Source organism: Camponotus vicinus, unplaced genomic scaffold (assembly GCF_025532165.1).
Source record: "Camponotus vicinus isolate PSW18456_S1 unplaced genomic scaffold, iyCamVici1.0 SCAF_8, whole genome shotgun sequence".
NCBI lineage: Eukaryota > Metazoa > Arthropoda > Insecta > Hymenoptera > Formicidae > Camponotus > Camponotus vicinus.
In genome coordinates this window covers 7,244,057-7,259,842 of record NW_028141980.1, presented here as the reverse complement: position 1 = coordinate 7,259,842, position 15,786 = coordinate 7,244,057, and the positions used below count along the sequence as shown (strand labels likewise).

The window sequence follows — 15,786 nt, the reverse complement described above, 5'->3', positions numbered from 1 at the left end:
GAAACCATACAACTTTTGTCTAAAACATTTTTCTCTATCTTGCTTATTTTTCGAGTTATTTGGCTGCCTAAGTTAAAATGGGTCACCCTGTATATATATATATAATGTAACTTTATATAAGTTACAATCTATGCAGTACAGATTGTTTTTTAACACATAATCAGTATAATGGAATTAACAAAAATATATTTTATTAAATTAAATTTTTTTTCATGTAAATGTTTCTTTCATTATATATATGTATAATTATTTATATAATTGTAATAGAAATTTACAAACATTTACAATACATGGTCTTACTCGTAACAGAATAATAAATTTTTATATTTTATATTGTAAAAAATATATAAAAATATAGAATATATAGAATATAACATATAGAAATGTATATATTTATATATACATATGTACACAAATGGTCAAATGTGTTATTGCTCTTGTAAGATACATGAGAAGATACATAATCAATATAATATATATATATGTATAGTCATGAATAATCATGAAATTGTGTTTAAATTATACATATGACATGCCAGACACATCTATATTTTTCTGTTATCTACATGCTTCGATATGCGTGCGATAAAGAAGCAGAAAGATGTTATCTGATTTTAACATGTTAAACACGATTAAAAATTATTCTTTGTAATATACATATATGGTTTATGTATATATACTATTGTCGGTAATGGCGAAATTAAAATTGTCGGTATTATCGACAATTTTAATTACGCTTAGATGAGGGCGCTATCCCGTTGGAGTTCGGTCGTCGTTTTAGGATCCCCTTAAGTACACACACACACACACAAAAGCGTCTCCCGCCACCGAAATCCCCTCCGTCCCGCGTGACGTCGTTCCCCCGCGCCACCGAAAACCCCCTCCATCCTGCGTGACGTCATTCCCCCGCGCCGCTGAGATCCCCTCGCGCCTCCCCCCCTAAGAGGACCTGGATTAGAACCCGCCTAGCCTATCTACTACTACAGGACTAACCCAGGGTCTACTGGAACGCACCACTTCCTCAGTTATATTAACATTTTGTTTGACTTGGGACTTTTCAAATCGCCTATTTACGATTTTCTGCAAATGTTGATGAGGCTTGCGGCAAGCATTGCGGAAATACATCATATTATTTTCATATGGAAACATGGACAATTCATTCAAAGAGCCAAAGCGTCTCACGTCATCTACGAGATGTAAAATACAATGAGTAATGTAAGAAAGAAATTCTGGACCATATATATCTTCTGCTCTATTCACAAAAATGCTTAATGCTGTATGTGCAAAATTAAGATGGTCTTCTGATAAGGAAGAACTAACAAGAATTCGAATGACGGAATGTAATAAAAGAAAATGTTTGTACGCAACAGGATTTATAAGTCCGTAATAAGCAACTGGGGCAATATATAAAAGAAGTTGGCGATTTTCCGTAGCCTTAAACCCTCCATATTTTTTCATTAATTGCGGTTTCCGCGAAAATTCTTTAGGGCAGTAATTTTTTATTTGCTGTAAACGTGTCGTCATAATTTCAAGTAATCTAACTGAAAGTTTTAAATTTGGATTATATTTTCCATCAACAAGAACGCTATTTATTTTTGGGACGACACCAAGACAAACGGTGTGCATGTAGTCGAAGACCGTTTGAGTTACCAATCCCATCCCCAAAGTAAGCAAAGCAGAATCAGAATCTGTATGATGTTCTCCATCAATGTGCTGTCTGTACTCTTCGTCTGTACGGGGTCTGTGCTGAATACCACGATAAGCTACTACTCCACGACGAAGCCAATTTCCTCGAATCCAACATTTCAAACACGGAAATATACTACCATGGCCTTTATGACCCAGTATAAAAGCCCGCGCAGGAGAATCAGCTATGAAACACCTTAATTCAATCAGTTTTAATTGATTATGAAAAACAACTCCTCCACGATTCAATACATTCCGAACTTCATCCACAAAATATTGGAATAATTCCTGCGCATTAGTTGGTTTAGATGAGCCTCGCCAGATGCCTACGATTTCGGGTTTACTTCGAGGAATATTTGCAATCCTAATTTGTATTGGCCACATTTGAATTTTGCCCTGCCCATCTAATGTTGCACCATCTGTGGTAAAGTCTATCATTAAAGTATCAAGTGGAATCAGTTCCGGAGAGGTTTGTTGAAGAATGGAAATAATTCCTATCTCAAATCCTTAATGGAGATATTCACCTCCTGCAATATTAAATATTGGATGTGCGGTCCGTGGAGTCTTTAAAAGCGTTCTACTATCTTTTGGCAATGTGGATAAACAAGGATGTGTTCGAAGAACTTGTAAAACAGCATTTACTTGTGTATGAGACATATCACTACGTACGAAGACTTCAGCAAGGCGCTCTTGAAAATTATCAATGTCTTGAGGTTCAATATGCATCGCATCATCATTATCTGAAATGGATTCAACAACGTCTGAAGAACTTAATACTTCATCGACCTCATTAAGAGCAAATTGCACATCATCAGCTGGTGCATTAGAAGAGACAAAAATTTCATCTTCCTCAGTCGGACTACATTCCGCAAGAATTTGACCTTCATCGACAAAATCTGAATCGGCTCTAGCATTAACAATATCTACATTCTGCTGTTGTAAACATTCGTTACGTGCAGCTCTTTCTAATTTTTCCAAACGACGACGATAGACTGCAGATAGTAAATGATAAGGCTTGCGACTGCGCCTATTCGCCAAACGCAACATATCGATGAAATAAAGTATGAACGAAATAAATAAATGATACGAAAAAATTATCCGAGGAAGAATAAATACAGTTTGAAGTGGAAAAGCCTAAACCAAAATAGACAAGTTTTTCTAGTCGACGCAAAACTTAATAATATATATAATGAAACCCTGAAAAGAATAAAAATTTAATTATGTATAGACAATGCTTGCAAGTAATTAAAGAAAATAATTTATTATTAGGATTCTTTCGGAAAATAGTCGTATATATTTAATAAATAAGAATAAATAAAATACCTCTAACAAATTCTGCAAATCTCGTCCGTTGTAATTACCTCAGCAATCTTACCTGTAGATTAAGAATAAAACGGTGTAAAGTGATCGAAAATGATTGAAAATACGTACAATGAAACACATTTGTTAAATTGAGTTTTCATTTAACCATTTAAATCATTAATATCAATTGAGAATTCATAATGGTGTATTGACAATATAAATTAAAGATTAAACTATCCTATACTATGGAATATATTTCCTTAATCCTCTGGTAAAACATTTGAAATAATATCTTTATTTACAGCTTCTTTCCATGCTAATGTGACATTTTTTGAATAGAAATTATCAGAGGCTCCTGAATTTGATTTACAGCCTGGTAGAATGCAGATCCATTCAACTTTTATCATATTAGACAAAATTTAAACTGTACATTAAAAATAAAAGAATTTCAAAATGTAGTATTTCTTTTCATCATTATTAATTAAGTACATCATTATATCAAGTACAATTATTAACTATTTATTATAATTTTATATTACTATTATTAATTTTAGTTTTAAAATTAATAATAATTAATAAATAATAATGATATAAAATTAATAATAATTAATTAATTAATAATAATAATATAAAATTATAATAAATAGTTAATAATTGTACTTCATATTATGATATACCTAATTAATAATAATGAAAAGAAATACTATATTTTGAATTATTTCTATTTTTAATTTACAGTTTTAATTTTGTCTAATATGGTAAAAGTTGAATGGATCTGCATTTTACCATGCTGTAAATCAAATTCAAGAGCCTCTGATCATTTCTTTCCAAAAAATGTCACATTAGCATCGAAAGAAGCTGTAAATAATGATATTATTTCAAATGTTTCACCAGAGGATTAAGGAAATATAAAATATATCACTTGTATTTCTTGTTTGAAGATTATATCTATACTCTAAATCGTCGAAGATTGAAAGATAATGCAGTATCTAATGTAAATATATATAATATAGAAGCAATTGAAGCAGAAATATATGATACAAATATTACTGAGCATTCACAATTTGAAACAAATGGCTCCGACTTATGAAATGAACAATGTGGAACAAATATAGTAACTGATAATAAATTACAATCTGAAATTAGTAGGGATATAAGTGAAATTTCGATAAATAATTTAATATGTGCAGAAACAGGTGCGTTTCAACAAAATATTCAAAATAATTCAATAAATGAAACAATTAATCGTTCAAGTACATCAAAAACTTCAAGAAGTATACTTGCTTCTATAACAATCTTACTTAACACCAAAACCGAAAAAATATACAAAGAAGCTATAATGCTAGCAAAACAGAAACCAGATGAAAGAAAAAATAGTTAATTATAGAAGGCGCCTGAAAAATGCAAAAAATTTGGATATACAATTTTGTAAACAGTATTATATATATAATTCATAGTTTAATCCCAATTTAAAGATCATTTTTTAATATGCAACTAAAGAACATAAAGTATTTCCCAAAGATAGATTTTAAAAAACTGTTTAATGAATGAAAATCTTCATTACAATCAATGTACGTAGAATGAAGTTCAATATATTTGAATAATGCTTTAAATTACAATACAATAATTTTATTTATATTTACAAAAATTTTAATTTTTGAAAAATAATATTATTTAAAAATAATTGGTAAATAACATATATATAATTATTTTATATTATTTTTTAAATGTTTTTATAAAAATAATGTATTAAAAATATAAAAATCTATACAAACTAAAAGTTAATATCGTTTTCATCTAAAATTTTTTTATTTTACTTTACATGAATTTGAAAAAATCAACCAAAAAAATAGATATTTACTTTACGTAAATTTAAAAAAATATGGAAAATTATTGATAATGCAAGAATAACATTTTTAAAAACAAGAAATATTAATCAAGATTCTTTAGAAAATCTTTTTAGTATTATTTATAGCTATAAACGTACAAATATAAATTCTTCGTGTACTCAATTCTGCGGATCATATGAAACATTATTAATTAATAATTTTACTGTAATTGCAAAAGTATAAATAATGGCGATTTAGTATTTAATTTAAAACAATCTGTATAAAATGCTACTTGTAAATAATATAGATAATATTACAGAACAAACCATCGAAAAGGATTTTTTAATAGAATCATTTCAAATTAAAAATATAGAAAAAACACATAAAGCATATCCGTAACAGGAAAATAGATTATACATTACTGGCTGGATTATAAAAAAGTATTGTCGACAAAAAAATTTAAAAATTGTATAGTATGTAAAAAAAATCTTTTACGTGCCGATATATCGCATAAAGAATATGTAACATTAATTAATGTAGAATATGTTAAAGAAAAAGTTTCTTTAACATATCTATCTATGTGTTTTTTTAAATATACGTTTATTGAAGCTGTTTCAATTTTAAATGAAAATATTTCTTCCCAAAATATATAAATATATTAATATTTTAATATATGCATCAAAATATTTTTTTATCTGTAGATTTCATGACGCTCATTGTCATCTCGTGCAAGCACATGATTTCGGACAAATAAAGATAGATAGATGTTAAAGACAACTGCTCATAACTCAGATCAGCTATGATCACAGACAACACCACATCCAAAATCGGGACATAAGACGTCTTAAAGACGTCTTAAAGTCATTTTAATGACATCTTCAAGACGTTTTATGTCCCGATTTCGAATGTGGTTATCTGGAGCCCCGTCAATTTTCGACTTCACTTCCCCAAGAGAATGCTTAGTCTGGGTATATATGTCATATATATGTTTTAAGACAGTGTTGGGATCTTGCACATTTCGGTCCGATTTCGTAATTTACGCGTATTGCCTCCCATTCACCTCTCGCGCATTAGCAACGAGACGCCAGATACACGTTATTAAGCAGCGCGGCGCTTCGTCTGAGGAGCGTCCGTATGTAAGAATGTCATAATATAATAATATGACAATACTTTTCTAAAAGCGCCGCAAAAATTCTCTAAATATAATAATATTTTATATAAGTAAAATATTAAATATTAAAGAAAAAATATTAATTTTGAGAATTTTTGCGGTGCTTTTAGAAAAGTATTGTCTTATTTTTATATTTGGGCATTCTTACATGTACGGACGCTCCTGAGACGAAGCGCCGCGCTCCTTAGTTACGCGTATCTAACAATTCGTTGCTAACGCGCGAGCGGGGAATGGGGGGCAATACGCGTGAATCACGAAATCGCGCCAAAATATGCAAATAACTCCCAGCACTGTTTTAATGATGGATTAAAAATCATTCAATACCGGCTTTTCATTCTCAATTTCTTTTCCCTTTTTTCATTCATTCACGTCTTAGATTCTAAGGCGTAAATGAATGAAAAATGGAAAGAAAATTGAAAATGAAAAGCCGGTATCGGATGAATTTTAATCTATCATTAAAACTATATAAAAAGTTTATCAAATTAATTGTCAGATGAAAAATTACTTACCTCAGATACTGGATAAATGAAAGTGACCCCTTGAATCCTTGAAATATCCTTGAAATATAGAAAACTCCTTGTAATAACTTGAAAATCACGGAAGAAAGTAAAACACGTCCGTACGGATTCACGTTATCACCAAGAAGAAAGATGCCACAGTGAAAAACAAAATAGTCGCGCTGGGAGGAGACTCCGTTATTGGTCAACTGTGCTGATTATCTTATGGAGGATTCACATTGCGCCCATACTGCATAAACGCAGTGTGAATCCTTCATAGGGTAACTAGCACAGTTGACCAATCAAAAGAATTCCGTCCGGCCGCGCTTGCGTCGGTTACGCGCGCCAAGATAGTGAGGCTAGGACTCCTCTATTTAAACAATAATCCAGAGATGACTCCTAATATATTAAATATTTAGAATAATAATTTTAATAAAAAGTTCTTACTAATATATTCAATTAATTAATTATTATATATATATTTCAGTTTGGTTCATTTTAGGTTTCAATACATGCTCAGTACTCCGTACTGATATGGTACAGTTCCTATTGTGCGATATGTACCGAATAGTACGCAGTACAGATACGATAGTGATACGCTGTATCATATACTATGTAGGGCCTCCGCACAAGGTGTTCCGTATCGCATTACGTTACGTTAAGTATAGATCGTAAATTTAACTCCGTACGTAAAATTAAACTTCAGTTAAAGCACAGAAGAAATCGTAACGTAAAGACATGTCTTGAATTTGTCTGTAATTTGCAATTAACAATTACATTTTTTTTTTCGAAACAATTTTGTGTTTTCTTTACACCAATTGATTCCTCTCATTACATAAAAGTATTAAGGTAAGATAATCGAAAAATGAATATTTTACAGGATATTTAACGGTTTATGTAAAATTAAGAAATGATTTCAAGCCTCATAACTCGAAAAGTACTCAATGAAAGAATACTTTATTGTAGTGTTTTGAAAAGCCCTCGAGATAAGCTAGAAGAATATGTAATGAAAAATAGGGGGTTCCATTTAAGAGAAATTTAAGATGACCTTCACGTGACCTTGACAACACTATTCAAGGTCGTACCAATATTACTATATAATACGTTACTTGAAACCCTACAACTTTTGTCTGAAATATTTTTGTCTGTCGTTCTTGATTTTCGAGATATTTGGCTGGTACGGGTGGTCTGATACACCCTGTATATAGTGTACGCGGGAGTTATGTGAGCAAGCGAGAACGTAATAAGAGGGAGCGAAATGGCAGTAAGAGCGAGCGAGATAGGAATAGAACGAGCAACGAAGACTCGAAAATCGAGTCTTTCTTACAGCCTAGCATACTATTTCTCTCTCGCTCGCTCCTATTACTATCTCGCTCGCTCCTATTATTATCTCGCTCGCTTCTGTTATTGTTTCACTCGCTCTTACGTACTCATATACTGTCATGTTCATCTCGTTATCAAGCCTGCCGCTAGCAAGCAGCCGATGACAAATTGTGACAAATAAATAAGTTAATCATTTTAAGATATATTTATAAGGGTATGCGAGTAATTTTAATGGAATAATGAAAATTTTGCGATTAAAATAACATCAAACACGGTATCAATCGGATAAATGTAGTTAAATATATATAATCAAAATGTTTATCAGAGTAATTAAAAATTATCCGATTTACGTCGTGTTTGATATCATTTTAATCGCAAAAATTTCAATAATTCATTAAAATTACTTTCATATCGATAAAATAAAAAATAAAAGTTTCAGTTTTTACTTTATAATCTCGTAAATTGCGAATGGATAGAGGAAGTGAAGAAGCCGATTGTAAGAGACTTCGGAATTCTTTGATGATAGGTCATCTCGCTCGCTCTCGACTCGCGGTTTCGCTGTCGCTCTCGCACTTGACAGGTCGTAAAGGTAAGCGGACTCGGCTTCCTCGCGAATGTAAACATCTTATAAAATAAAAACTGAAACTCCTATTTTTTATTTTATCCATTTGAAAGTAATTTTAATGAATTATTGAGATTTTTGCGATTAAAATGATATCAAACGACGTAAATTGAATAATTTTTAATTGGTCTGATAATAAAAATTTTGATTATATGTTTAACTACATTTATCCGATTGATACCGTGTTTGATGTTATTTTAATCGCAAAATTTTCATTATTCCATTAAAATTACTTGCATATTCTTATAAATATATCTTAAAATAATTAACTTATTTATTTGTCACAATTTGTCATCGGCCGCTTGCCAGCGGCAGATTTGATAATGAAATGAGCATGACAGTATATGAGTACGTAAGAGCGAGTGAAACAATAACAGAAGCGAGCGAGATAGTAATAGGAGCCAGCGAGATAGTAATAGGAGCGAGCGAGATAGTAATAGGAGTGAGCGAGATAGTAATAGGAGCGAGCGAGAGAGAAATAGTATGCCAGTCTGCAAGAAAGACTCGATTTCCGAGTCTTCGTTGCTCGTGCTATTGCTATCTCGCTCGCTCTTATTGCCATTTCGCTCTCTCTTATTACCTTCTCGCTTGCTCACATAACTCCCGTATACGCTACACACACACACACACACACATATATATATATATATAACTTTGCTCACTTGAAATATCTACTCTATTTTTACAGATATGAAAAAATTGTACGATTAAAAGGACCATGATATGCTAGTAATATTGTTTTCGTAAGTGGAAGCGTTTCAAAGATTTCAAGATTATCTTCATATTTTTTAATGGAACCATCCTAATTTTTTAATATAAATCGATTCCTCGCAATATTCCGTGTAAAAAGTTATAAAGATAGGATAGTCAAAAATTGAGTAGTTAACGAGTTATTTGATTCTTTAAGTTGACATAATTTTATATAAATTATAAAATATCTGATAAAATGTTCATTTTTCGATTATTTTACTTTAATAATTTTATGCATAGAATAATAAGAGGAATCAGTTAATGTAAAGAAAACATATGATTGTTCTTAAGAAAAAATATGTCGCTGCTCATTGCAAATTCATATATAAGAAAAAAAAAATATATATATATATACAGGGTGACCCATTTTAACTTAGGCAGCCAAATAACTCGAAAAATAAGCAAGATAGAGAAAAATGTTTTAGACAAAAGTTGTATGGTTTCGAGGGGGCCATAAGATGGTATCATTGGTTTGACCTTGAAGAGTCATTTGAAGGTCACGTGAAGGTCACTTCAATTTTTTTAAATGGAATACCCTATATATTTTTGTACATTCTTGTAGCTTATTTCGAGAGCTTTCCAAAACACTATAATTAAGTACCTTTCCGTTAAGTACTTTTTGAGTTATGATGCTTGAAATAATTTCTTAATTTTACATAAACCGTAAAATATCTTGTAAAATATTCATTTTTCGATTATCTTACCTTAATACTTTTATGTACAAAATAATGAGAGGAATCAATTGGTGTAAAGAAAACACATAGTTGTTTTTAAGAAAAAATATGGAATTGTTAATTGCAAATTACATATTTTTTCTTCGAAACAACTATGTGTTTTCTTTACACCAATTGATTCCTCTCATTATTTTGTACATAAAACTATTAAGGTAAGGTAATCGAAAAATGAATATTTTACAAGATATTTTACGGTTTATGTAAAATTAAGAAATTATTTCAAGCCTCATAACTCAAAAAGTACTTAACGAAAATGTACTTAATTATAGTGTTTTGGAAAGCTCTCGAGATGAGCTACAAGAATGTACAAAAATATATAGGATGTTCCATTTAAAAAAATTGAAGTGACCTTCACGTGACCTTCAAATGACTCTTCAAGGTCAAACCAATGATACCATCTTATGGCCCCCTCGAAACCATACAACTTTTGTCTAAAACATTTTTCTCTATCTTGCTTATTTTTCGAGTTATTTGGCTGCCTAAGTTAAAATGGGTCACCCTGTATATATAAAGAGAGAGAGAGAGAAAGAGAGAGAGGATATCAAATTCGTCATTTCTCATTTATATTAAAATTTATTTGATATACGTAAGCACCTTGCTATAGAGCACTGGTGCTATCGACATTTTGTGCACATAGCACGGAACCAGAAATTGTGCACCTTATGTTACCCTCTGAGAACATTCGTGCACCTTGGCTTCGTAGTTTAGGTGCACGTTTTTAAGGTCCACAGAGGGCGTATCGCTTTCAGAGATCACCTAAAAGCGGGCCATGACACCTCTCAGTCTTCTCTCTGGTACGACAAAAATTTTAAGCTCATTGATTGGCTGCGTTTCTAAAGATTGAAAAAGTTATTAACCCGTCATTTTGTTCCAAACTGGTCATTTTTAGTCATATGTCGTCAAAATGACTGATTTGTTACATGACTTTATATTGACGTCTTAAGGCTGCTTTCACATGGAGCGTAACTTGCGTACACGCGTACTGCTGTGTACCTTGCGTATTCTAGTAATATGCCAGAACTTACGCCATTTAAAAAAAGCCCTTTCACATGGAGCGTATTTCGTTAAATTTTGCGTAAAGCGTAACAAATTTAACCAATAAAGATTAGACTTTCTGTTGTAGAACATAGCAGAAATACTAAAATCGATTTTCTATTGGTTATTATTATTTAGGCGTATTGCTAAATACGCGCCATGTGAATTAGGGTGCGGTCCCATGGAGCGTATTACGATACGCCCGATACGCGCGTATCGTAATACGCTCCATGGGACCGCACCCTTAGGTACTTAAAAATGTGCGTAATCATATGGTTAAACGTAATGTACGGTGAAATGGATGAGGTGCAGCGTGTATAAATAAAAAGTATGTAAATAATAAATAATAATTAATAAATAAGAAAATATATAAATAAATAAATGAAAATAATATTTTAACAGGTTTTTTTTTAGTTTATTTTCAATGGCATTAGCGCTAGATCCGCTAGGTACATACGCTCGAACCTTCTTACGAGCTTTTATATATGTTGTAGGTATGTGAGAATTAATTTCACATATTATTTTCGAATTAGAGTTTATTCACTGTATATACGATTTTACATCCGTCAACACTATTTGTATGATGAGGTCTCGGCCTCTAGTTCGAAAGGTCTCGGCCTTTATTTCGTAATAAAAGATATCTCGTAATATAACGCTTGAAGGCTCGGCTTCTTAACGTTAACGCTACGACGGACGAATTCTTTCTGAGCGCTTACGACGCTGTTCGGATCTAGAAGGTTCCCGTGTAAGGGAGGTTACTATTGCACGGATGTTTCCGATTGGTTTTCGGAATCGCATCGGCGGATTCGTCGGTGCTCGCATACATCAAACGCGGCGTTTTGCTTTGTCAAAGCGGCGAGACAAAAAATGTGAGCGCGATCTTGTCTCGATTATCTCGCTCGGCGAGGCTTTGTAGTGGGCCCACTGTTTTTACGTCGCAATATACTCCCCCCGTTGAGAGGGTACCGATCAATCGCAATGTATCCATAATTATGTTACATTAATAAAGTTGTTTACAATTCATACAGTTTTTGTCTTATCGTTCTGTACGTAGTGTTCGATTGGAAGTGGACATAGACATTTTACGGCTCGCTTTAATGTTCCTATTGTAGTTTTAACGGTAGCGGCTCGCACTATTCCATCTTCTCCTGGATGGATTTCCACGATCCTGCCTAAGGCCCATTGCATACACGGGAGGTTCTTCTCCTTGATGAGCACGATCATTCCGAGGTCGATGTTTTCTCCGTTCCTTATCCATTTACGTCGAACTTGAAGTTCATTTAGATATTCCAGGCTCCATCGTGCCCAGAAATCCTGTCGCACCTTGGTTATATGTTGCCAGGTGGACAAACGGTTGGCTGGGACAGACGAGAGATCAGGCTCCGGCATATAAATTAATGGTCTACCGATTAAGCAATGCGCAGGTGTTAGGACTAATAGATCATTAGGATCGGAGGAGATAGAGGATATAGGTCTCGAGTTTAAGATTCCTTCAATTTCTACCGTGAATGTATTCAGTTCTTCGAACGTAAACAGAAGTTCTCCGACGACACGTTTAAAATAGTGTTTAAATAACTTCACCGTGGATTCCCATAATCCACCGAAATGTGGAGCCATGGGAGGTATAAAATGCCACGTGATATGATGTTCGGTAGAGAACCGATTCGTCTGATTTTTATGTTCATCGGAGTTGAAAAGAACATATAATTCTCTTAAATGATTATTCGCTCCCACAAAGTTGGTTCCATTGTCTGAATAAACATGTGTCGGAATACCTCGTCTCGACATAAAACGCCGTAAAGCGGCTAAAAATCCGTCGGTGGTTAGATCGCTCACGACCTCTAAATGTACCGCTTTGACGGCCATGCATACGAATACACATACATATACTTTGATTTTATTTCGATTCCGATATTTTTTCTCCTTGATATAAAACGGGCCGCAATAATCGATCCCCGTATGAGTGAACGGAGATGTGTTACGCACCCGATTTTTTGGTAAGTTACTCATTTTATAATCGGTTGTATCGGCGTGAAAGCGAAAACAACGTATGTATAACCGCACGACTTTACGGACTTGATTTCGACCATCAAGTAGCCAGAATTTGCGCCTAATCGTGTATAAAGTCGTTTGAATGCCTGTGTGATAATATTTTTCATGCGTTTCCTTAATAATTAGATCCGTTAAGAAATGATGACTTGGTAACAAAATCGGATGTTTTTGCGCAAAGGTTAATTCTGACAGTTTGAGGCGTCCGCCGACGCGAATGATACCGTTTTCGTCGATAAACGGATTCAATGCGGCAACGCTACTCTTATTTATTGAGCGTTTATTTATAAGTTCTTTCAGTTCACGTGTAAAATAAGAAGCTTGAATTAATTTTATTATCTTAGTTTCCGCTTCGTCTATTTCCTTTATACATAACTGACCGTGATATGTGTTCTTTAGTCGAAAACGCATACACAGCGCGATAACTCTTAATAATCGTGAATATGACGAATATTTTTCAAATATGCTTAAATCATTAGGGACCGTTGCAAAACACGTGTTTTTTCTTAGTTCTGGTATTTCGCTTAATTTTAGGCCTTTATCGGACCATTCGCTTTCCCCGCCAGTCAGCCACGATGGTCCTGAGAACCATGACCGATTGTCGAGAAAAGCGTTCGGCAATTGACCCCTCGATAGTGCATCGGCTGGGTTGTCTTCCGATCTGATATGTCGCCAAACTTGTAAATCAGTAATTTCTTGGATTTGAGTCACGCGGTGAGACACGTATGTTTTTAAAAGGCGAGGTGAAGTTTTAATCCAATGTAGTACAATCGTCGAGTCGCTCCATAGTACTGTTTTGTTAAGGGAGAGTCCCAACGCACGGTGTACTTCGCGATATAATTTGGCTAATAAAAGTGCGCCGCATAGTTCGAGCCTCGGTGTCGTCACAGGTTTCATTGGCGCGACTCGAGATTTAGCGCAAAGTAGGCGACAACGTACGTTGTTGTATTGATTGCTCGAACGAATGTATAGGCAAGCACCGTAACCCACGTTACTCGCATCGCAGAATCCGTGAATTTGAATATCGGTGTAGTCGGGAATTAATACTTGACGATTAATAGATAATTATTTAAGTGAATCTAATTGTGTCGCGAAATCTGTCCATGCAGTGTGTATACTAGGTGGAATAGACTCATCCCAGTCTAATCTACACCGCCACAAATTTTGCATTAATTTTTTGGCATGTAATATTATAGGGCCTAGTATACCTAACGGGTCGAAAATCTTAGCTACCTCAGAAAAAATAATTCGTTTCGTGATTTTTTCGACGCGATTAATCGAGCGCACTGAATAGCGTAGCATGTCGTCGTATGCGCGCCACGCTATGCCTAGTGTTTTTAAAGAATTATCTTTATCGAGTACAAGATTCAAATTAATCGCATCGGGTGCTAAATCGTTGATAATACGTTCGTCGTTCGACGCCCATTGCCGAATATTGAAGCCGCCCCGAGAAAGTAATGTAATTATGTCGTCCCGTAACGCACGAGCTTCGCTGATAGTATTCGTATCGGTCAATAAATCGTCCACGTATAAATGTGTTTTAAGAATTCGGGCGGCCATAGGAAACGCGTCGTGCTCATCCTCGGCAAGTCTCTGAATCGTCTTTATGGCAAGATAAGGCGATGAAGATACGCCAAATGTGAGAGTGTTAAATTGGAAGGTTTTTATTTGATCATTTTGACACCAGAGTATGCGTTGATATATTCGATCATCCTCGTGTAACCATATCTGTCTATACATCTTTCCTATATCCGCGGTAAGAACGTATTTATATGTGCGGAATCGAGTGAGATGCGTGAACAATGTGTCTTGAATAGTCTGGCCTACCATTAATATATCATTCAAAGACCTGCCAGTGTTTGACTTCACCGACGCGTCGAATACCACGCGGATTTTCGTAGTGTTGCTCGAAGATTTGATAACTGCGTGATGCGGCATATAAAACTCGTCGTCAGATGGATCATTTATCGGAGACATCTGTTTTAAATCTAAATATTCTTGCATTGTTTGTGAATAGGCGGTCTTTAACATCGCGTCTGAATCGAGTTTTCGCTCGAGAGAATTCAGGCGTTTGAATGCAACGATTCGCGAGTCACCGAGGCGTTTATCATCCTTATGAAATGGCAATCGCACCATATAGCGGCCGCTGCTATCGCGGGTTACGTTTTTTGCAAAATGCGCTTCGCATTCGAGCTCCTTGGTAGATCTCGGTGTATCGATTACTAGTTCCTCGATCGTCCAAAATTTAGTGATCTGTTGTTCCAAGCTAGATAATTGACATATTACATTTTTCGGACTATTCTGCGATGCCATTCCGCCCGCGACGACCCAGCCGAGGCGAGTCTTTTGCAAATATAAATCGTGCTTTCCTTGAGACAGATCAATTTGACCGATTGAGAATAGCGACAATGTTGTTCCGGCACCGATTAATAAGTCAATCGGACGTGGTAGATGGAACTCCGGATTGGTTAATTTGATGTTCGACGGTATTTTGATGGAATGTCGTGGGAAAATCTCGGATGGCACTAAATCTGATATCGTCGGGATCGATAAACATAATAACTCCTTGCGGAACTCATTGTGTAAAGATTGAATGGTGATTTGAATGACATCCTTTGATATCGTATTCATAGAGTTAATTGCACCGACCGGTAGTGCGCATGATGTTATAGGGAGCTTCAAATATTTCGCGAGTCTTTCCGAAATAAAATTGGCAGTAGCGCATGTATCTAATAATGCGCGGCACTTAATCCTATTGAGATCGTGATCTTGTACAAATATCGTCGCG

General features: G+C 34.3%; 1 pseudogene; it reads right to left on the bottom strand.

The window, feature by feature from the left end:
- Window positions 1–954: 954 nt before the first annotated feature.
- On the bottom strand, window positions 955–2,733 carry LOC145975840 (uncharacterized; annotated as a pseudogene).
- Between the last annotated feature and the right edge of the window lie 13,053 nt (window positions 2,734–15,786).